At 45.9% G+C, this 21,954-nt stretch overlaps 1 protein-coding gene across 5 annotated transcripts in view; it reads left to right on the forward strand.

The window, feature by feature from the left end:
* Nucleotides 1–14,172: 14,172 nt before the first annotated feature.
* TBL1XR1 (transducin beta like 1 X-linked receptor 1) overlaps nucleotides 14,173–21,954 on the forward strand; it is a 179,950-nt gene continuing 172,168 nt past the window's right edge. Inside the window, exon 1 of one of the 5 annotated variants that reach the window (XM_030931919.1) lies at nucleotides 14,173–14,193. The gene's annotated coding sequence lies outside the window, so the exon portion shown is untranslated. Of the gene's footprint in view, nucleotides 14,194–18,114; nucleotides 18,477–19,122; nucleotides 19,257–21,954 lie in introns of those variants that run through there. The other 4 variants (XM_010379913.2, XM_030931933.1, XM_030931924.1 and 1 more) reach the window with 4 other exon arrangements.

Raw genomic sequence — 21,954 nt, forward strand, 5'->3', positions numbered from 1 at the left:
CGAGACCATCCTGGCTAACACGGTGAAACCCCGTCTCTACTAAAAACTACAAAAAACTAGCCGGGCGAGGTGGCAGGCACCTGTAGTCCCAGCTACCCAGGAGGCTGAGGCAGGAGAATGGCGTGAACCCGGGAAGCGGAGCTTGCAGTGAGCTGAGATCCGGCCACTGCACTCCAGCCTGGGTGACAGAGCGAGACTCCGTCTCAAAAAAAAAAAAAAAACTAGCCGGGCATGGTGGTGGGCACCTGTAATCTCGGCTACTCGGGAGGCTGAGCCAGGAGAACTGCTTGAACTCAGGAGACAGAGGGACAGTGAGCCGACACGGTTCTACTGCACTCCAGCCTCCGTGACAGAGACTCCGTCTCCAAAAAAGGAAAGGAATCTTTCCATATTTAGGATGTGTTTTATAATCCTCTTTTTAAAGCACTTTTCAACGTTTCCACCAAGCTACTCAATGGTAGAAATCATACCCCTGGCAAGTAAATGCTCTGCCTACAGCTCAAAAGCTAAAATATTATTGTTATCTTGGGCTGGGCGCAGTGGCTCCCACCTGTGATCCCAGCACTTTGGGAGGCTGAGGCGGGTGGATCACAAGGTCAGGAGTTCGAGACCAGCCTGGCCAATGTGGTGAAATCCCGTCTCTAGTAAAAAAAAAAAAAAAAAAAAAAATTAGCTGGGTATGGTGGTGAGCGCCTGTAGTCTGGGCTACTTGGGAGGCTGAGGCAGGAGAATTGCTTGAACCCAGGAGGTGGAGGTTGCAGTGATCTGAGATCATGCCACTGTACTCCAGCCTAGGCAATAGAGTGAGACTCCATCTCAAAAAAAAAAAAATATATATATATATATATATAATTTTTATCTTAAAACTCTATATATCTTTTTTTCCCTTTTGAGACAGAGTTTCTCTCTTTTGCCCAGGTAAGACTGCAGTGGCTCTATCACGGCTCACTGCAGCCTCAACCTCCTGGGCCCAAGCCATCCTGTCACCTCAGCCTCCCAAGTAGCTAGGACTACAGGCATGCACCACTATAGTGGGCTAATTTTTTGTGGGTTGTTTTTTTTGTTTTGTTTTGTTTTGTTTGTTTTGTTTTGTTTCTCGCTCTGTCACCCGGGCTGGAGTGCAGTGGCATGATCTCAGCTCACTGCAACCTCTGCCTCCCGGGTTCAAGGGATTCTCCAGCCTCAGCCTCCCAAGTAGCTGAGGCTGCAGGCATGCGCCAACATGCCCAGCTAATTTTTGTATTTTTAGTAGAGACAGAGTTTCACCACGTTGGTCAGGCTGGTTTCGAACTCCTGACATCGTGATCCACCCACCTTGGCCTCCCAAAGTGCTGGAATTACAGGTGTGAGCCACCGGACCCGGCCTAATTTTTGAATTTTTTATAGAGTTGGGGTTTCACCATGTTGCTCAGGCTGGTCTCGAAATCCTAGAGTCAAAAGATCTGCCCATCTCGGCCTCCCAAAGTGCTGGGATTACAGGCATGAGTCACCCTGCCTGGCAAGGCATTGGAGGTTGTTTGTTTGTTTTTTCTGAGATGGATTCTTGCTCTTGTTGCTGAGGCTGGAGTGCAGTGGTGTGATCTTGGCTCACTGCAACCTCTGCCTCTGGGGTTCAAGCAATTCTCCTGCCTAAGCCTCCCAAGTAGCTGGGATTACAGGTGCCCGTCACCATGCCCAGCTAATTTTTTTTTTTTTGTAATTTTAGTATAGGTAGGGTTTCACTATATTGGCCAGGCTGGTCTCGAACTCCTTACCTCAGGTGATCCACCTGCCTTGACCTCCCAAAGTGCTGGGATTACAGGCATGAGCCACTGTGCCTGGCTGGCATTGGAAGTTTCTAAAAGTTGTTTTGTGCAAATGTTTTGGAGAAAAGACAGCAAGTAGGTAGGAGAGTAGTTAGAAGGTTTTGGAGATGACAGATACCATTGCTAGATCTAATTTGCAAATATGCATATTTTAATCAATTCATAGAATTTAAAAAGATCTCTAAGATGAAATTCATGTCAAAGCTTCCAGGTATTTATTTACCTAGACTACTAAAAGTAGAAAATTATTTATAATTTACAACCTCCACAGAACATAATCCTAAAATTTTTTGTGGGACAACTCTTACTTCCATTTGAAGTCACATACTTTCTTTGACACAGGAGCCCTTACCAGGGAGATTTCCTTGAGCTTCCCCAGGAAAGGGCCAGTGTAATGAGCTCAGTGGGTGCTTCCCCAAGATACCTTCAGGCAGGCTCTGGGCAATTGTGAAACAGGTGAAATCTTTTCCAAGCCCTTTCTGCCTGGCCAGTGGCTCACTTCAGGCCTCTAGGTCATCGGGGCCAAAGCTTCCCCACTTGCTGCTTTTCTCAACCCCTCACCCCTCTTAGTTTTTCTTTCCAAATGTCATGTTCCTGTTGAAAACTCTTTTGTCCACCGGGCGCGGTGGCTCATGCCTGTAATCCCAGCACTTTGGGAGGCCGAGGCAGGCGGATCACCTGAGGTTGGGAGTTCGAGACCAGCCTGACCAAATGGAGAAACCTTGTCTCCACTAAAAATACAAAATTAGCCCGGTGCGGTGGCGGGTGCCTGTAATCCCAGCTACTCGGGAGGCTGAGGCAGGAGAATCGCTTGAACCTGGGAGGCGGAAGTTGCAGCGAGCCAAAATCACGCCATTGCACTCCAGCCTGGGCAATAAGAGTAACTCCGTCTCAAAAAAAAAGAAAAAAAAGAAAAAAGAAAACTCTTTTTGTCCTTTGCCTTACACCAATAACCTTCCCCTGTATTCCATTACAAGTGGCCTCTCTGACACGTTAACTCACATTAAATGTATTGTAAAGTTTTGTAATGGCACAATCTCGGCTCACTGCAATCTCCGCCTCCCGGGTTCAAGTGATTCTCCTGCTTCAGACTCCCAAGTAGCTGGGATTACAGGCGTGTAATCCCATGCTGGGCTAATTTTTTTATTTTTAGTAGAGACGGGATTTCTCCATGTTGGTCAGGCTGGTCTTGAACTCCTGACCTCAGGTGATCCACCCACCTCAGCCTCCCAAAGTGCTGGGATTACAAGCGTGAACCACTGCACCCAGCCTTAATGTATTGTAGAGTTCTAATAAGTATTTGGAAGTCATGGCTTTCTGTCAATTCTCAGGTAAAGAAGTGTTTTATAAGTTCCCTCCCCTCCTCTCACCTCCTGGCCTTAAAGCCATTTCTTTTTGTTATTTAAGAATAGCTTTAGGCCGGGCGCGGTGGCTCAAGCCTGTAATCCCAGCACTTTGGGAGGCCGAGGCGGGTGGATCACGAGGTCAGGAGATCGAGACCCTCCTGGCTAACACGGTGAAACCCCGTCTCTACTAAAAATACAAAAAACTAGCCGGGCGCGGTGGCGGGCGCCTGTAGTCCCAGCTACTCGGAGGCTGAGGCGGGAGAATGGCGGGAACCCGGGAGGCGGAGCTTGCAGTGAGCCGAGATCGCGCCACTGCACTCTAGCCTGGGCGACACAGCGAGACTCCGTCTCAAAAAAAAAAAAAAAAAAAAAAAGAATAGCTTTAGTGCTTAGTAGCTCAAATTTAAGGTGGGAAGAGAAGACTTTGGCCAGGCTGGTCTTGAACTCCTGACCTCAGATGATTTGCCCGCCTGACCTCGAAAAGCACTGGGATTACAGACGTGAGCCACCCCGCCCGGTTTTACAACTGTGTATTTTTTTTTTTTTTTTTTTGAGACGGAGTCTGGCTCTGTCGCCCAGGCTGGAGTGCAGTGGCCAGATCTCAGCTCACTGCAAACTCCGCCTCTCAGGTTCATGCCATTCTCCTGCCTCAGCCTCCTGAGTAGCTGGGATTACAGGCGCCCGCCACCTCGCCCAGCTAGTTTTTTGTATTTTTTAGTAGAGACGGGGTTTCAGCGTGTTAGCCAGCATGGTCTCCATCTCCTGACCTCGTGATCCACCCGCCTCGGCCTCCCAAAGTGCTGGGATTACAGGCTTAAGCCACCGCGCCCGGCCACAACTGTGTATTCTTATCGCAAAGCCAGGCTCTGTAAAGATGGCATTTTATCTGAGAGTCAGGTTTACCAACAGGTAAAATTCTTCTTACTGAGGGCAAGCTCTTCCTAAAGACATTGAGATAATCCATTTTTGGCTACTAAGAGAGAGGTTGCTACTCCATTTTCCCTGGAATAGAGTAATGCTGGGTTTCATTGCTCTTCAATATTGTCTTGGGCATCAGTTCCCAAATGGAATGTGGCATGAAACATAATTCTTGCAGAGCTGCTCATGCATGCAGCTATGTGTGGCATAAAAATCCCCAGAGCAAGCCTTCAGGTCGCCAAATCGTGTTAGTCCTAAAGTACCTCAGTGGAACATACCTCAAATTTCATGAAGCATCACCACAGTCAGAACTTTATGCCCCTTTCCTCATCTGACTGCCTCTCTCATTGCTTGGGAGGCCCTACTTCAAGTTAAATGGCCAGCACTACAAGGGAGGGCAGGATTAGACTCAGGTAAAATGGGGAGGTTTACACATTATTTCTTTAGGGCAGAAATCAGCAACTCTAACCCATAGGCCAAATCCAATGGAAGCTGGAGCTCCGAATAATGTATATGTTTTTAAATGGATGGGGGAGGGGGAAGAGGGAGACAACAGAGAACGTGGCCTACAGAGCTTCAGATAGTTACCATCTGGCCCTTTACAGTAAAAGTTTGCTGGCCCTAGCTTCTGAGCCCTCACACCTCCCTTTCTCTGCCTCACGCCTCTTTAACCCCTCTTCATGCTCTCTAGAAAGGAGTCCCGCCCCAGCCCTCAGCTCCATGTTTATTTACTCCACAATTAGAGGGAATCCTCCTACCCAAAGGCAAACCCATTGAACCTGTTGACAGCCTTTTCCCAGCTAGAGGGAGGGGCCGCTGTTCTGGTTCTTCTCCTTTTCCCCTGCTCACTTTCCCCTGACTATGGGGCCATGGAACAGAGCTGCCCTTCCCCACACACCCAGGCAGTGGGTATTGCAGTTCTCAGTGCCTGGGGGAAGGGGTTCCCATCAGCCAGGGGCTTCTGGAGACTCTTGTGTACCCTCTGCAAAAACATTGGAGAGCTCTGCTCCTCGGGTTAACCCCTTTGGGTTATGACACCTGTGGTTCTAAGAGAGCATTTATAAGAACTCTGGGCTCACCTTCGTGACCCATAATGCTGTCTGGATGCCAGCCCTTCAACGGTTTTCTTTCTCCCTTGCCAGGTTTGGATCTGTTTGTAGTATAGAGTGGTAGTTAAAGGCATGACCTCATCTACCTAGAAAAAAATCCACCTCTGACATTTACTAGCTAAGGAACCTTTGTCGTTTAATCCATGTGGGTTGGGTTTCCTCATCTGTGGAGAGGAGATAATAGTAGTCCCTACTTCATGGCCGGGTGTGGTGGTTCACACCTGTAATCCCTGCACGTTGGGAGGCCAAGGTGGGCGAATCACCTGAGGTTGAGAGTTCAAGACCAGCCAGACCAACATGGAGAAACCCCGTCTCTACTAAAAATACAAAATTAGCTGGGGGTGGTAGTGCATGCCTGTAATCCCAGCTACTGGGGAGGCTGAGGCAGGAGAATAGCTTGCACCTGGGAGGCAAAGGTTGTGGTGAGCTGAGATCTTGTCATTGTACTCCAGCCTGGGCAACAAGAGCAAAACTCTGTCTCAAAAAAAAAAAAAAAAAAAAAAAAGTCCCTGCTTCAGGCTGCCGTGAGGTTTACATGAGTTAATCTGCATGAAAGTGTTTTGAACAAGGCCTAACACATAGTAAGTACTCAAGACAGTGCTAGCTCTCACTATTGTTTGGGGTTTTGAGGTTAAGCTGTGTCCTGGCTGGTCTTGGCCCAGTTCTCCATATCCTTAGGCTATTATATAGCTCAAGGGGAGGTGAGCTCTCAAACTGAAGCCAGGTCACCCAATAAGGTAGGCAGAACTGTGAAACAGGTGAAAAGGAGAGGCTTCCACTGCCCCTACTCTTTGTGTCTTCCTACAGAGAATAATGACCAAAAACACCTTGCTTTTGTACGGAGGTTATGATCTGCTTTCACAAACATTTAATTTGACACATGCAACAGCCCCAGTACATAGACGTTACACGGCAGGCAACTGCAAATGTTGACTGAGTGAGGGAAATGAACTGTGGGCTGCCAATTTGCTGTATGATTGGGTGTGGTGTACCCTCTGCTCTCTGTTCTGATTGGTTGCATGGCATACAGAACTGGTCAGTATTTTGACGATCCACTCTGGAAATATGTTGTTAATGTTGTGCCTATTTTATCAATGAGGAAACTGCGTTTCTCAGCCATTTGATGCCTAAGAACACACAACAATGAAGGTAGTGTGTCTAAAACCCAGTTTCTCTGGCCTATAATCTATCCCTGTGGCTGTTACACCTATTGCTAAATATGCACAAAATCAAGTTTGTTTTGTTCAGTGGCAATAATTAACTCAGTACTGGCATGCACTGTCTTCCTAGTTTGTTGCTCAATGAAGACTCACAATATTAGAAAGCTATCTATAAAGGGGAGTGTCTTTGTTTTGTGTTGCTGTAACAGAACACCAGAAACTGGGTAATTTATAAAGAAAAGAGGTTAATTTAGCTCAGGATTCTGCAGGCTGGGAAATTCAAGAAGCAGGGTGCCAGCATCTGCTGTTGAGGGCTTTCATGCTGCATCATAACGTGGAGAAAGGTCAAAGGGAAGTGGACACGGGGGAAGAAGTAAAGCCCCGACGGGCATCTTTCTTTACAAAAACCTGTTCTTGAGAGAACTACTCCATTCCTCTCTCGAGAGAGAGCAAAAACTCACTCACTGCCCATAGAACAACGCAGAGCCATTCATCAGGAATCTACCCCCAAGAGCCAAGCACCTCCCACTAGACACCACCTTCCAACACATCCCATTGTGGATCAAATTTATAAACATGAGTTCTGGTGTGGACAAACCATATTCAAACCATAGCAAAGAGAAAGCTCTTATGCCCAGGAAGAGCTCTCTGTAGTCTTTGCGTGTTCCCCCTTTCCTCAGAGAACAAGTGATTTACAAGATTATAGGAAGGACGTGAGTGAGTACAAGTGCTCAGCAACTTTCCCTCTCTTTTTGAAGGAGCCTTGCCTCAGGATACATACTTTATCTTGCCCTCTGCCCCTAGATAAGCAGTTTCCCTGGGAGGGAAGGGCTCCTATGGCTAGGTAGGACAAGTTTAGTGGGAGGGAACTACCAGAAAGTCCAGCTGGGCATGGTGGCTCATGCCTGTAATTCCAGCGCTTTAAGGGGCTGAGGTGGGCAGATCGTTTTTGCAGGAGTTCGAGACCAGCCTGGGCAACAAAGCAAGATCCTGTCTCTACAAAAAAATACAAAAATTAGATGGGTGTGGTGGTGCATGCCTGTAGTCCCACCTACTTGGGAGGCTGAGGGGGGAGAGTTGCTTGAGCCCAGAAGGCAGAGGTTGCAGTGAGCCGAGATCACGGCACTGAATTCCATCCTGAGTTACAGAATGAGACCCTTTCTCAAAACCAGAAAAAAAAAAAAAAAAAAAGTCCATTTGGTTGCATATCCAAACTTTGATCTTAAAAAAAATTAAACACAAAAGATCAAGCAATAAAATAAAAACATTTTACCAAATAGAGACACAATTTACCAAACCGTGTTCCACAGAATGCAATCTTTGCATGATCTTGAAAGGTATGTCTTTAAGAAGTGTTCAATAGGCTCATAAGATTTTTATTTATTTTTATTTTTTTGAGACGGCGTTTCACTCTTGTTGCCCAGGCTGGACTGCAATGGTGTGATCTCAGCTCACCGCAACCTCTGCCTCCAGAGTTCAAGGATTCTCCTGTCTTAGCTTTGTGGCTGATAAGAATTTTACAAAGCAAGATTTATCAGTCTTTTATATGCTAAAAAGCAGTGCAAACCTCTAGAAGGTGAATTTAACATTTATTAGCAGGATGTGGTGGTGCACAATCCTTGAGTGTTGTGGCCTATAATCTCAGCTATGCAGGAGGCTGAGGCAGGAGAATTGCTTGAACCCAGGAGGTGGAGGTTGCAGTGAGGCAAGATTGCACCACTGCACTCCAGCCTGGGCAACAAGAGGGAAACTTTGTCTTCAAAAACAACAACAACAAGGAAAATAAAAACATGTGACATTTCCCAAACATCCTTAATGTTGGAACCCTTTACTTCCAGAGGCACAGACTATGTGCCCATTACGAGTGGAACACAGTTTGGGAAATGCTGACATAAGAAAATGATAGTTGTCAGAATGGCTGTTACCTGACCAACAGATATTTGGGGCAATCTCAGAAAGTGCATTTGGCTGACTTTCTAGAAGCTATAATAATATTGGGGGTGGAGTGGGGGTGGTTGGAACTGCAGAGCCAGCCACAGACATGAGCAATATACAGTTAATCTCTATAAGAACTGAAGCACCATCAGGAGGAAAACAATACAAAGATTCAGGATAAAATGGAGTACTATACAAGTTGAGCTCAGTCATGTGCCTCAGCAATCTGGTAGGAGGGGTTCAAGTTCGTAACATTTCCAAGCGGTGCAACCTGAATCTGTGGGCCTGAATTGTGGCAAGACCATCCCATTTGAAGGCAGGACCTTAGTGTTCCCACTGGCTGGCATAAGGAGGGTTCAGCACATCTTAGCAGCTTTGAGAAAAACTGCCCTGATGTCTGCATTTCTAGCCAGAACCACTTAGGTCAATAAGCTACTCAGTCCACTGGAAAGGTGTCTGCTATAATCTGAATGTGTATAGCCTCCCAAAATCCATATGTTGAAATACTAATCCCCAAGGTGATGGTATTAAGACTTGGAGCTCTTTTGGGAGCTCTCATGAATGGGATTAGTGCCTTTATAAAAGAGGCAGGAGGGAGTTTGTTTGCCCCTTTTATCATGTGAGGACACAGCAGAAAGGTGCCATCTGTTAACCAGGAAATAGGCCCTGACTAGACACCGAATCTGCCAGTGCCTTGATCTTTGACCTCACAGCCTCCAGAACTAGAAGAAATAAATTTCTGTTATGTAGAAGTCACCTAGTTTATGTGTTTTGTGATAGCACTCCCAACTGACTAAGACAGCAACTCAGCTCACCCGGGCCAGTAGAATTATTTATTTAAGGCATTAGGATTTTTTTTTAGCCTTAGGAGAGCATAAAGTCAAAGAGATAAAACAAATCAAACCCATCATCTTACTGTATTTACTTATTTGTTTGTTTATTTGTAAGACAGGGTCTCTCTGCACCCAGGCTGGAGTGTAGTGGCGCAAACATGGCTCACTATAACCTCGACCTCCCGGCTCCAGCGATCCTCCCACCTCAGGCTCCCCAGTAGCTGGGACTACAGGCATGCACCACCACAGCCAGCTAATTTTAGTATTTTTCTGTAGAGATGGGATTTCGCCATGTTGCCCAGGCTGGTCTTGAACTCCTGGGCTCAAGTGATCTGCCCGCCTCGGCCTCTCAAAGTGCTGGGATTACAGGTGTAAGCCACCGTGTATGGCCACTACTGTTTTTATTTATGTTTAGAAATACTTGTGCATATTTGTATTTGGTATTTTAACTATTTGTAATCTTTTTTTTTTTTTTTTTTGAGACGGAGTCTCGCTCTGCCGCCCAGGCTGGAGTGCAGTGGCCGGATCTCAGCTCACTGCAAGCTCCGCCTCCTGGGTTTAGGCCATTCTCCTGCCTCAGCCTCCCGAGTAGCTGGGACTACAGGCGCCCGCCACATCGCCCGGCTAGATTTTTGTATTTTTTAGTAGAGACGGGGTTTCACCATGTTAGCTAGGATGGTCTCGATCTCCTGACCTCGTGATCCGCCCATCTCGGCCTCCCAAAGTGCTGGGATTACAGGCTTGAGCCACCGCGCCCGGCCAACTATTTGTAATCTTTTACATAATTTGACATTTTGGGATTTCTAACAAGTTATCCTTATGAAACCGGTTTAAAACACCTAAGTGAGAACTGTAATTTAGATTTGTGATTTTATGTGAAAATATATGAGAATTTTATGAAATCTGTAAACATTTTTGTAATGTTCAAGAGAACTTAATTCATAATATTTTATAATTTATCATATTTTTGAGCATTACTTAACTACTTGTGATTCTTTTGTTTGTTGAGCAACTGAAGTATTTTAAAAAGACTGAATACATTAAATGAATTAATGTAGTTTAATAATTCAAGGAAATTTAATTAACCAAATTGCAAACATTCTCTTAAAAAAGAGAGATTTGTATCCTGAATTTCAAAGCTCAAAGGAAAACTAAGTTTTCAAATTTGTAATAAATGAAATGGAATTACTACATATTCTTTGCCCACAAAACCTGTCTTCAAGAATACCCTATACTGGCTGGGTGCAGTGGCTCAAACCTGTAATCCCAGCACTTTGGGAGGCCGAGGTTGGTGGATCACCTGAGCTCAGGAGTTCAAGACCAGCCTGGCCCACACGGTGAAACCCTGTTTCTACCAAAAATACAAAAAAATTAGCCGGCCGTGGTGGTGTGTGCCTGTAGTCCCAGCTACTCAGGAGGCTGAGGCAGGAGAATTGTTTGAACCCAGAAGGTTGAAGGTGCAGTGACCCGAGATCATGCCACTGTACTCCAGCCTTGGCGACAGAGTGAGACTCTCTCCGCCCCCCCCCCCCCCCCCCAGAATACCCTATACCTGGGCCGGGCACCGTGGCTCACACCTGTAATCCCAGCATATTGGGAGCCTGAGGCAGATAGATCACCTGAGGTCAGGAGTTTGAGACCAGCCTGGCCAACATGGTGAAAACTCGTCTCTACTAAAAATGCAAAAATTATCTGGGTGTGGTGGCGGGCACCTGTAATCTCAGCTACTCGGGAGGCTGAGGCAGGAGACTTGCTTGGACCAGAGGGGGCGGAGGTTGCAGTGAGCCGAGATTATTCCACTGCACTCCAGCCTGGGCAACAAGAGCGAAACTCCATCTCACACACAAAAAAGAATACCCTATACCTAAATTGCCATGAGGCAGCAGGGGTAGTGATGGTGAGAGGGGTAGGGAGTGAGTGAGACAAAGGTCTTCCTTTTGTAATCAGTAGATGCACTAATAGTATCAAAGCATGCAACAGATGGAATCCAACAGATTGATTGTAACTATGCCTGCATTCAGCAAACATTTTTCTAGATTCTAGCTTAAGATATGTGGGTCATATAAATGTGATTAAGATATGGTTCTTCTCCTCAAACAGTTTCTCCTTTTTTCCATTTTGCATTTCTCTGCTCTTCTCGTTCATTGAAGTACTTTTTAGCAAACACTTGAATTTTCCTGCCTTGATCTGCTTATTTTTATTCATTGGAAAAGCAGATACTACACTTGGCCTTGAGTTCAAATCCTTGTTTTGCCATTTGCAGCATGACCTTAGACAAATCATGTGTTCTTATTACTTCAGTTTCTTCATCAATCAAATAAAGATAATAATATTATTTACCCGTTATGGACTACATGTTTGTGCTTCTCCAGAATTCATATATGGAAACACTAGCCCCAAATGGTATGGTATTAGGAGGTGGGGCCTTCAGAAGGTAATTAGATCACAGCCTACATGATGGGATTAGTAATCTTGTAAGAAGAGACATGAGAGAGCTTGCTTCCTGTCTTTCTGTTTTACACCACTTATACACAGCAAGAAAATGGTCAGCAGCACCCAGGAAGAGGCCCTCACCATAACTTGATCATGCTGGCATTTCGCTATCAGACTTCCCAATTTCCAGAACTGTGAGAAATAAATGTGTGTTTTTTTGTTTTGTTTTTGTTTGTTTGTTTTTTTGAGACGGAGTTTTGCTCTTGTTGCCCAGGCTAGAGTGCAATGGCGCGATCTCAGCTCACTGCAACCTCCGCCTCCCGGGTTCAAGCAATTCTCTTGCCTCAGCCTCCCACGTAGCTGGGATTACAGGCATGCGCCACCATGCCCAGCTAATTTTTGTATTTTTAGTAGAGATGGGGTTTCGCCATGTTGGCCGGCTGGTCTCAAACTCCTGACCTCAGGTGATCCGTCCGCCTGGGCCTCCCAAAGTGCTGGGATTACAGGTGTGAGCCACTGCGCCCGGTCAAGTGTTTGTTCTTTAAGCCACCGAGTCTATGGTATTTTTGTTACAGCAATCCAAATTGACTGAGGCATTACCTTTTCAGGTTGTTGAGAAAATTAGAGACAATTACATATTAATATGCTTTGAAAAGAGTTGACAACATGCTTAATAAATGGTAGCAAATAACATTATGTGGTGGCTCATGCCTGTAATCCCAGCACTTTGGGAGGCCGAGGCGGACGGATCATGAGGTCAGGAGATAAAGCCATCCTGGCTAACACGGTGAAACACCATCTTTACTAAAAATACAAAAAATTAGCTAGGCATGGTGGCGGGTGCCTGTAGACCCAGCTACTCGGGAGGCTGAGGGTGGAGAATGGCGGGAACCTGGGAAGCAGAGCTTGCAGTGAGCCAAGATGGTGCCACTGCACTCCAGCCTGGGAGACAGAGCGAGACTCCATCACAAAACAAAACAAAACAAAACAAAACAAAACAAAACAAAAGCATTATCTATGGTTTCCATCAATGTCCTTATGGTTAGAAAGTCAGCTTATGCTGACCCATGATTTCATATGTTTAGGCTTTTCACTACATCAAGAGCAGAAGAGCACTGGAAAGAAAACATTTGAGGTAGGAGTCAACTGAGGTGACAGAGAACTCAATGCTTTTTTACTTATATTCACTCTCTAGGTGATTGCATCCAGGTCCATGATTTCAAATATCATTGCTTTACTAATGAGTCTCAAAGTTTTATCTCCTGTTCCAATAGCACCTCTGAACATCTGGCTACCTATTTAACATCATCATGAAGATGTATAATAGGCGCACCAAATGCTAAAACAAAACTCTTGATAGTCCCCTCATCAACTAGGTCTTCTTCTAGCCTTTCCTATCTCAGTAAATGGCAATTCCATTCTTCTACTTGTTTGGTCTAAAATCTTGGAATAATTTTGTTGTTGTTCTTTGTTTTTGAGATGGAGTTTCGCTCTTGTCACGCAGGCTGGAGTGCAATGGCGCGATCTTGGCTTACTGCAACCTCTGCCTCCCAGGTTCCCGCCATTCTCTAGCCTCAGCCTCCTGAGTAGCTGGGGTTACAAATGTGTGCCATGACACTTGGCTAATTTTTTTGTATTATTAGTAGAGATGGGGTTTCACCATGTTGACCAGGCTGGTCTCGAACTCCTGACCTCAGGTGATCCACCTGCCTTAGCCTCCCAAAGTGCTGGGATTGTGTGAGCCACTGTGCATGGTCCCCACTTAAGCTTTTTAAAGTGTTGGGATTACAGGCGTCAGCCACCACACCCAGCCTCAGTTGGTCCTTTAAAATGAAAGGTGGTTCAAGTCACTTCTTTGCTCAAAGCCTCCCAGTGGCTTTCTATGACTTGAGAAGAAAAAGGTATCTTACTCCAGAATGCCAGTCACATAAGATAATATACTTTTATCTTGTTTAAGCCATTTATATATATATATATTTTTTTTTTACAGCGGTCAAACAATAGCCTAATACAGACATATTTTTTGAAAGTCTGTTTGTGCTCCCAACCCTCACCCAATGTGGGACTGGAATGTAAGCCTTATGAAGAGTAGGGGCTGTTTTTGGTTCACTGAAACAGTGCCTGGCACACTACACATTCAATCAACACTGAATGAATGAGGAGCAAAACCATCAACATAATACTAGGCCTTGAGTGCTTCCCTGAGGAAGTATGTGGCTGGTCAGTATAAGTAAGTGATTATACAGTAACATGCTGTGTGTGTGGCTGGTTTTCTGTTTTGACTGAATCACAATCGCAGGATACAACCTGCTATTTTCATTATCTGAGAGGCATAAATACTTGTAAGATAGTTGTATGTTTCTTTTGTAATTTAAATGAAGACTCTCAAGTAAAGTTTATTGTTGTCATAGAAGCATGGAAAACTGTGACAAGGTTCACACTGATGAGGAAAGGTCACAAGCAACATGCTATGCATTGAAGGAGAAAAACAGCTTGTGTACTGAGATCTCGAGATGTGTGGTTGGCATGTGCCTCATTTCGGAAGAACCACAAAGAATTGCACAAGGTAAGTCAAAATGAAACGGAAACATCACAGGGTATCAGCAAGACGCCTGGGGGTAAACGCTACAGATGTAAAGCCACTGAATTCCAGGGTGAGTAAAGAATATAAAATGAGTTATAGCACTAGGAGAATATTTTGGGTATCAAATGTCTTTTTTATACAGTTTGTTTTAAATACTTTATGTAGATGAGCTAATGTAAACAATTTGAAACATCATGATGATTTAAAAATACATATAGTAATGAGACCCTGTAGTCCTGGGATTGAACCAGCTTAACTTTAAAATGTTTCATGTCTTGAGCGATGAAAGCTGCAAAGGTGTAGGCTATCTTGCCATGCCACACCCCTTTGGGAAAATATTACTGAAATAAAACAAGTCAGGATTTGTTTAGCCATTTTATAATACATATGTAACTTCTGATAACAGTTACTGGTATGAAATTTCTCTTCATTGAGTAATTAACTAGAAAGTTCAAGAGATAACTTTTTTTTTTTTTGAGTCAGAGTCTCGCTCTGTCTCCCAGGCTGGAGTGCAGTGGCACGATCTCGGTTCACTGCAACCTCCCCCTCCAGGGTTCAAGTGATTCTCCTGCCTCAGCCTCCCAAGTAGCTGGGATTATAGGCACCTGCCACCATGCCCGACTAACATTTTGCATTTTTAGTACAGACAAGGTTTCATCATGTTGGCCAGGCTGGTCTTGAACTCCTGACCTCAAGTGATCCACCGGCCTCAGCCTCCCAAAGTGCTAGGATTACAGGTGTGAGCCACGGCACCCAGTAGAGAACTTCTTAATGTGTTCCTTTGCTTTGCAATTTGTTAGTAACACAGTAATCTCTCCTTTCTGGAAATACATTAACATTTAATTCAAAGTGTAATGGGAGTTTTAGATTAGGACACAGTATTGAATATTAGTAACAACAGTTCCTTCTTTGTCCTTTCCTCACCCAGTGAGTCTAATCATTGCTTGTATTTTGGTGCAGCCCTGATCCTTTATGCTGGATATGTTGGGACAGCTAGAGGGTGATGGGACAATACATGTGACCGCTGAGTGATGGTTTCTCTGAGTATTTAATGTTGAAGCCACACTGTTGTTTCAGATAGTTTCCAGAATATAAAATCAAAGGGATCAAAATATGATGTGATTTAAAACCCCCTTTGCTGGAGGAATCAAGGCCTTTCTACATTTGGGTGCCCCCATTTTTTTTGTTTGTTTGTTTAAAAGCACTCCAGGTCACCGGCAAGGTGGCTCACACCTGCAATCCCAACACTGGGAGGCTGAGGCGGGTAGATCACCTGAGGTTAGGAGTTTGAGACCAGCCTGACCAACATGGAGAAACCCCATCTCTGCTAAAAATACAAAATTAGCCGGGCCTGGTGGCACACGCCTGTAATCCCAACTACTCGGGAGGCTGAGGCAGGAGAATCACTTGAACCCGGGAGGCGGAGGTTGCAGTGAGCCGAGATTCCGCCATTGCACTCCCACCTGGGCGACAAGAGCGAAACGCCGTCTCAAAAAAAAAAATACTCCTGCTTTCTCTTCAATTAGCATGATCCAACAGCGGTGAGTAAAGTACATTTTACTGCAATGAATTTATAAGTCCCCAGACTCGATGATCTTCATGATACTCAAATGCAGTCATTTATGCACAGAAATGTCTTGTAAACTACAGGGATATAAACAAATGCATGGATTATTATCATTGTTAGGAGGCTCAACTAACGCTGAACAACTTTAGGAGGCAGCTTGGTGTAGGGTATAAAAACTTCAGGCTGGAAGGCCTGATCCTATGAACCTGAAGGAGGGTGTCTCCTCCCTTGTGGAATAAGGGATAGAGGTCATTTAGGGGAAGGAGAAAGCGTGGGGTAGGCAGCTTTGAATATGACGCTTAAGAACTGGTATGGTTGAGAAGTCCTCATTCACTGAAGGTGGGGTTTGATTTTACAGTCACTGCTGTACGGAGAAGACCCGCCCATGGTGGCACAATATGAAACTTAAAAAATAATCTAAGCCAATAGATATGTTTCACTGAGTGGCTCCACCGAGATAGTTTATTTATTGAAGACAGGGTATGTTTAGTGATATCTATGACATTAATCAACTCAAAAAAAAAAAAAAGGAAGATACTATACTCTTTTCAATTCTGAAATAAAGTCTTCTGAAAGGTGTTAGTTCTGAGGTAAACAAGCCTCAGCTTTAGAATCCTATTGAAATGCAAAACTTGCTTTGTGCGGTTTCCCTGTACACTCTGCATAGTGTTTTGGAAACCTGCAGTTATCTAAATTCCCATCGGGTGACATTGTTTAATCCAACATTCCCACTTTCATACATGAAAATAGCTCTAAGGCCACACCACTGATACGCTTTGAACTCTCTTTCTGGTGGTTGGAAGGGAGTTTCCAATCCTACTCCCTTTCCTCTGATGGTTTTCCTGCTCCCTGCCCCACTAGGTCATTCAGGAAAGGCCTCTGGCAGCTCCCCCAAGCAAGGGCTCCCGGGGGAAAGAGATACTGACCTTAGCCAAGAAACCACCTGTCTAATCACTGAACTTTTTAGGCCACCAGGAGTCCACACTGGTGCAAGTTACAAGTTGTGTGTGTGTGTGTGTGTGTGTGTCGCAAAACTTTAGGCTTCTGATACTGAGAGGAAATGATGGTTGCTTTAAAGTGATCGCTACATCTATTTTCAAATATTGTGATGAGAGCAGGAAAACAGTACCCTTCACCTTTAAGAAAAAGCTGCAAATATTATTTTGCTTTGAAGGCAGTAATAACCGAAATAACAAAAAGGTTTCAAGTCGTATCTTAATTAAAAGGGTGGCTGCTTCTCCAGTCCTGAGCTTATACAGAGCTCTAAGAAGCGCCCCATCCCATCTTTCTGAAAGTCTTAGAAAGATTACCACCCCATTTGCTTTAAAACCTGAGGTGCCTCCCTTCTTTAAAAACGACCCCCCTCAATCATACTTGCCCACACTATCACTCATCAAAGGTACACTTTATAAACCGCCTTGCTGTGCTTCACACATGCAAAAAGTATACAAAGTGGATACACTTCTACTGTGGATGCCACCGTGGAGGTATATGTTTAGTAAACATTTAGTTATATTATTTTATTTTTGTGAAATAATAAGTGATCGACCAAACCTTTCAAACAGACCCACCAGATGATAAATACCACCATATGCTTGATTCACAGTACATTTAGGCATAAACACTTCAATTACAGCTTTGTGTTTAGTATCAATAATCTTCTTGTGTGCGCGTTTTCTCTCCAGATCCCGTGCTCTGGATCACATTTTTAAAGTCGCTTAATACAGATAAAGCACCTTTCCAGGTACGCTTCCGAGAACCATATGTAATTACGTACACAAAGGTGTGCACAGAGATTTTCACAAACAAATGTCCATATGATGCCGCGCCGCGCTCCCGCACATGCCCGCCGCGTGTGCGCCCAGCCCCCAGCGCCGCCGGGCCGCCCCCCGGACACGCGGAAGCCCGCGGCCTCCTTGGGAAACTTCGCCAGCGGCTCCACCCCGGCCACCGCGCGGGCCTCCCCACCCCCACCCGTCTCGGGCCCAGCGGCCCACAACCGAGCACACTCAGGCCGGCCCGCGGCGGTGGGGGCGGGGCGGGCGGCCCGGGGCCCCGAGGCGCCTTCGAGTGCCCGCGGGGCTCGCCTGATTTTTAAAAAGAATGCGCCGCACAGCCCAGCCCCCAGCGCCGCCGGAGCGGGCCGGGAGGGAGAGGAGCGCGGCCGCTTGAGCCTCCCCCCCCCCACCCGCCGCGCCGCCGCCGCCGCCGCCTCCCCGCGTCCGCGGCGCCCCTCCCCCGCCGGCCCCTCCCCCGCGCGCCCGCCCGCTCGCCCGCCCGCCCGGCAGGCCGCTCGGGTTTGTTTTGCTGCGCGGCCGCCGCCGCCGCCGCCGCCGCCGCCGCGGGCCTCGCGAGCTCATTTGTGCCTGGCTGGTCCCCATTCCTCTCTCCCCAGTGTTGAGTGTCTGAGCCGTTGGCTGCTCCGAACCGTTTGGCTCTTTCCCTTAGTAACAGCTTTTACCTTCTGCCTCAATTCCTCTCCCCGCTCGCGCCCTTCCCCCGCGCGCCGCCTCCCCCCGCCGCCGGCCGCGTGCGCCCCCGCCCCTCCCCCAGCGGCGGGAGCACCTCCGCTCGCCACCTGGGGACCCGCGCCGCGCTCCCCGCCCCCGCCCTCCCGGCGCCCATCCCCCGCGCCCTCCGCTCGCTGGGGTTATAATTGCCTCTCACCCCCCGGAGGGGTTATTTTGGGGGTGGTTGGAGGCGGTGGCGGCGGCGGCGAGGAGGGGAATTTCCTAGTGCCTCCATTCCCGGGAGGGGGGAGCGGCGTTGGAGGCCACCGTTTCCAGGTAAGCGCTGGGGGCCGGACCCCGGAGTGGGGGCGGTCGCGGGCCTGGGCGGGGGGCGCGGGCCAGAGGCGGCCGGGGGCGCTGGGCCGCGGGGGATGGGCGCGAGTGGAACATGCATTTTTCAACTTGGCCCTTGGGGGAACTGGGCTTGCGTGGGGGGAGGGAAGGCAGGGAGGGCACTTGGGGCGCCCCCATCCCCCCGTTTTCCTCTCTCAGGGTTCTTTGAAATGCTCACGTGCCTGCCCACCCCCTACCCTTTCCTCGTCTCGGGGGATCCTCACCCTAATTATGTTGTCCCCGAAAATGTGCACCTCGGCCTTCTCCCCCTCTTCCTCCCTTCGTGCATTTACACCCCCTTTTTGTGCGTGTGTGTATGAGGGGGGGAGGCTTTCAGGAAAGGATTTGCAGCAAATTGAATCAAGGAGCCATCATGAGGCCGACTCCTTTATAGCCTATTTTTAGCAGAGGAGAAGGAGCTTTTCGGTGTATGCTATTTTGTGAAACCTCGGGCGGCAATGGAAATCTCCCCTCCCCGGGCGCGTCCCCAGCCCGGGCGCGGCGACCCCGGCCGGCGTGCTAGGGGCTGCGGGCGGCTGTTGGGGCCGCGCGTCCGGGGCGGGGGCGCCGGCCGGGGGAGGGGCGCGCGGCAGCCGGGCCTTGCTCCGGGACGTGTTTATTTGTAACTTAGTGCTTTTTATCGTCTTAAGGAGGTATTTGGTGGAGATTCTTTGAAGTTGGGTTCAGGAGTGTAGAATTGGCAAAGTTATTGCCAGCTTCCTGGTAAGTTTTGGGTGGCACAGAGTCACGTTATTTTCTGACAGTGTAAAGGCCACGTTGTGAGGGTGGTTTCTCGGTTACTTCCTCTTTGCAACCGATTTAATTTTTTGAACAGAAGCAGACTTTTATTTAAGTGGAATATTAATCTTAAATGGCAGCTCGAGGGAAGCCATCCATGCGTTAACGTGTTTAGTATTTTTGGAAGTTCTTAATTTGCTGAAACAGGCATCACTTCGCAGTGGTAACCGGGATTAAATTTAGGTTGTGAAAATGGTGTGTTTCATGTAAAATTTGGGTTGTGGCTTTCAAAAAATGCTCTCTTTGTTGGATTGTCTAAGTGTCTCTAAGATAATTTGGTGATTACAAATGAGAAATGTTGGAAACTAGTTAGAAATTAGGTGTTCTCAATGTCTGGAGTTTACTTAAAATCTTGGACTGTGCAGGCACCGAGGGTGAAGAGTTTTAGTACCTATGTGATTTACAGTTGACTTAGGAAAGTTTACTGTTCACTTTCTTGTTTTCCAAACAGAAACCGTATGCTGATCTAAACAAGCTTGTTAATAAAATGTAGTGGGTGAAAATGACAGGTTATTTTTAGTCTGAATTTTAAGACTTAATGGTTTCTCCACCCCCCACCTCATGTAATTAAGTGATACTTCTTCCCCCTCCTTTTTTTCCTAAAGGCTCCTTCTCCAGTTTGGATAATAATAAGGCCCTCGTGGTGTCTTCATCCACTTACCTGAAACAACTTAGAATAAATAATTTCGATTACACGTTGAAGATAACAATGAGCGACTGTTTGGGTTTTCCAGTGTGATTCATTTTCATTTTTGTTAAAATGAAATGGTACATTGATGTATTTTAGTAATGCTGACTTCCTGGGATTGTATTTTAATACACCATTTTAATAAGTTTATAGTCTGAGGCACCTTTGTCTCCCCGAAAACATGGTGTATGTTGGGTGGTGTCATGGGAGTTGATGGCAAGCTTCCCAAATTGTTCAGAGTTCTAGAAATAGTTAGCATTTACCTGTGGGGGAGGGGCTGCAGGAAGAAACTATGCCTGAGAGCAGTTAGGCGTGTGATGTGTGATTAGGCTTCTTGCTCTTAAATCCAGGATTTCTTGTTTGGAATATTTTTTTTTCAGCCCTATCCTGCACTGAGATGTACGTAATCACAATCATTAAATTCATAAGTAACTATTTTTTGACGTTTGAGTTGTTAGAATCAGACCTGCAGTACAAAAAAAAAAAAAATACTGAACTGTATGTGGGATGAAAACTACGTGCCTGGGAAAAGTTTTTCCTAGTGTTAAGGAACTCAATAAAGTGACATGTTAATGGCATAAAACTTGTTGCAAAGCTCACCGTCAGTTTATAAGACATTTTTCTTTTAACATATACCAGCTTTAGGTATTAATGTGGGAGACACTGGTGGTAAATGGAGTGGCCCCTTGCAGAGATGATATTTTTGCATTGGTTGCTTCGAAGAAGTGTTAAGCATTTTAATACGTATGTCCAAGAATCTTTTTGATATTTGTATTCTCGACACCTAATTAAAGGTTTTGCATGATTGTCATGACACCAGTCTCCCGAAAGAACTAGAGGTAACTGCTTCCTGTGTTCTAGGAGCCTTTCAAGCTAACATGTAGAAAGGGCAGAAGATAATATGAACATAGGGGTTACTGATGAAATATATTAATAGACCTTTTGAATATCAACCTGTTGATTAAATCCATCAGTGCAGTATACATACAACCTTGTCAGAGGAGTAGGTGACAAAGGAAACTCCCTTGTTTGTACAATTTGTAGCAGTACTGTTACAAAGAATTTCTGACTTGACACATTTTGATGAAGTTGGTTGAAATAGTTTGTTGGGTTCGTTCAATTTTGGTGTCATTTATATAAAAAGAATAGAGAAGAATGAATGGTAGGAAGTCAGGGGAGAGGTATGGCAGAAACATTGGCATTGCTAGGACTAGAACTTGTATTTTTCTAGTGCATGTGAATTGGACTCATTTCACAACATTTACAGTATATGTCACTGAAATGCAAAAAAGGAAAGCAGCTAACATGAGACATTTATACTTTATGCTCAGACATTCTGGTAGTAGAGGAGGGCTAGGACCCTAGAGCTATGTAGTAAAGAATTGTTGAGTATTGTTCAGTTTAGGTACCACCAAGGTTAGGTATCTCCTGCTCTGCCACCAATAGAAACCTGAAGTTAAAAAGAAAGGACTCTGTGAGAGAGCTGATACTGGAGAGATTTGGCTGTTTACCCCTCTGGGATTGGATTCGGTAAGAGTGCAATTAATTGCCCTGTTACCATAGAGCCAGAGGAGAGGGACTAGGTGCTCGGGGCTATGCTCTAGGAGGTGTGAGGTGCTTTCTATGCCGTTTATAACCCAGGCTGATCCTATGAGATAGATAGTGTTGGGCTTTTTTTGTGGATGATGAAACAGAGGTGCAAAGAAGTTAATTCACTTGTTCAAGGCCACAAAATGATTAAATGAACACTAGGATTCAAACCTGGGTCTGTCTTAGATGACTGAATCTGCAGAATTTTTCCCAGCTGTTTTGTTAGTCTTGATCTGTGTAGATATCCTTCCAAAACCTTGTGTTTCTAATCAAGTTTATGATCTATAGTTGAGCATCTGTACTAACTGGGTCAGGTGATTGCATGGTTAAATGACATTCATAGAA

The sequence above is a fragment of the Rhinopithecus roxellana genome, chromosome 1 (assembly GCF_007565055.1).
Source record: "Rhinopithecus roxellana isolate Shanxi Qingling chromosome 1, ASM756505v1, whole genome shotgun sequence".
Classification (NCBI taxonomy): domain Eukaryota; kingdom Metazoa; phylum Chordata; class Mammalia; order Primates; family Cercopithecidae; genus Rhinopithecus; species Rhinopithecus roxellana.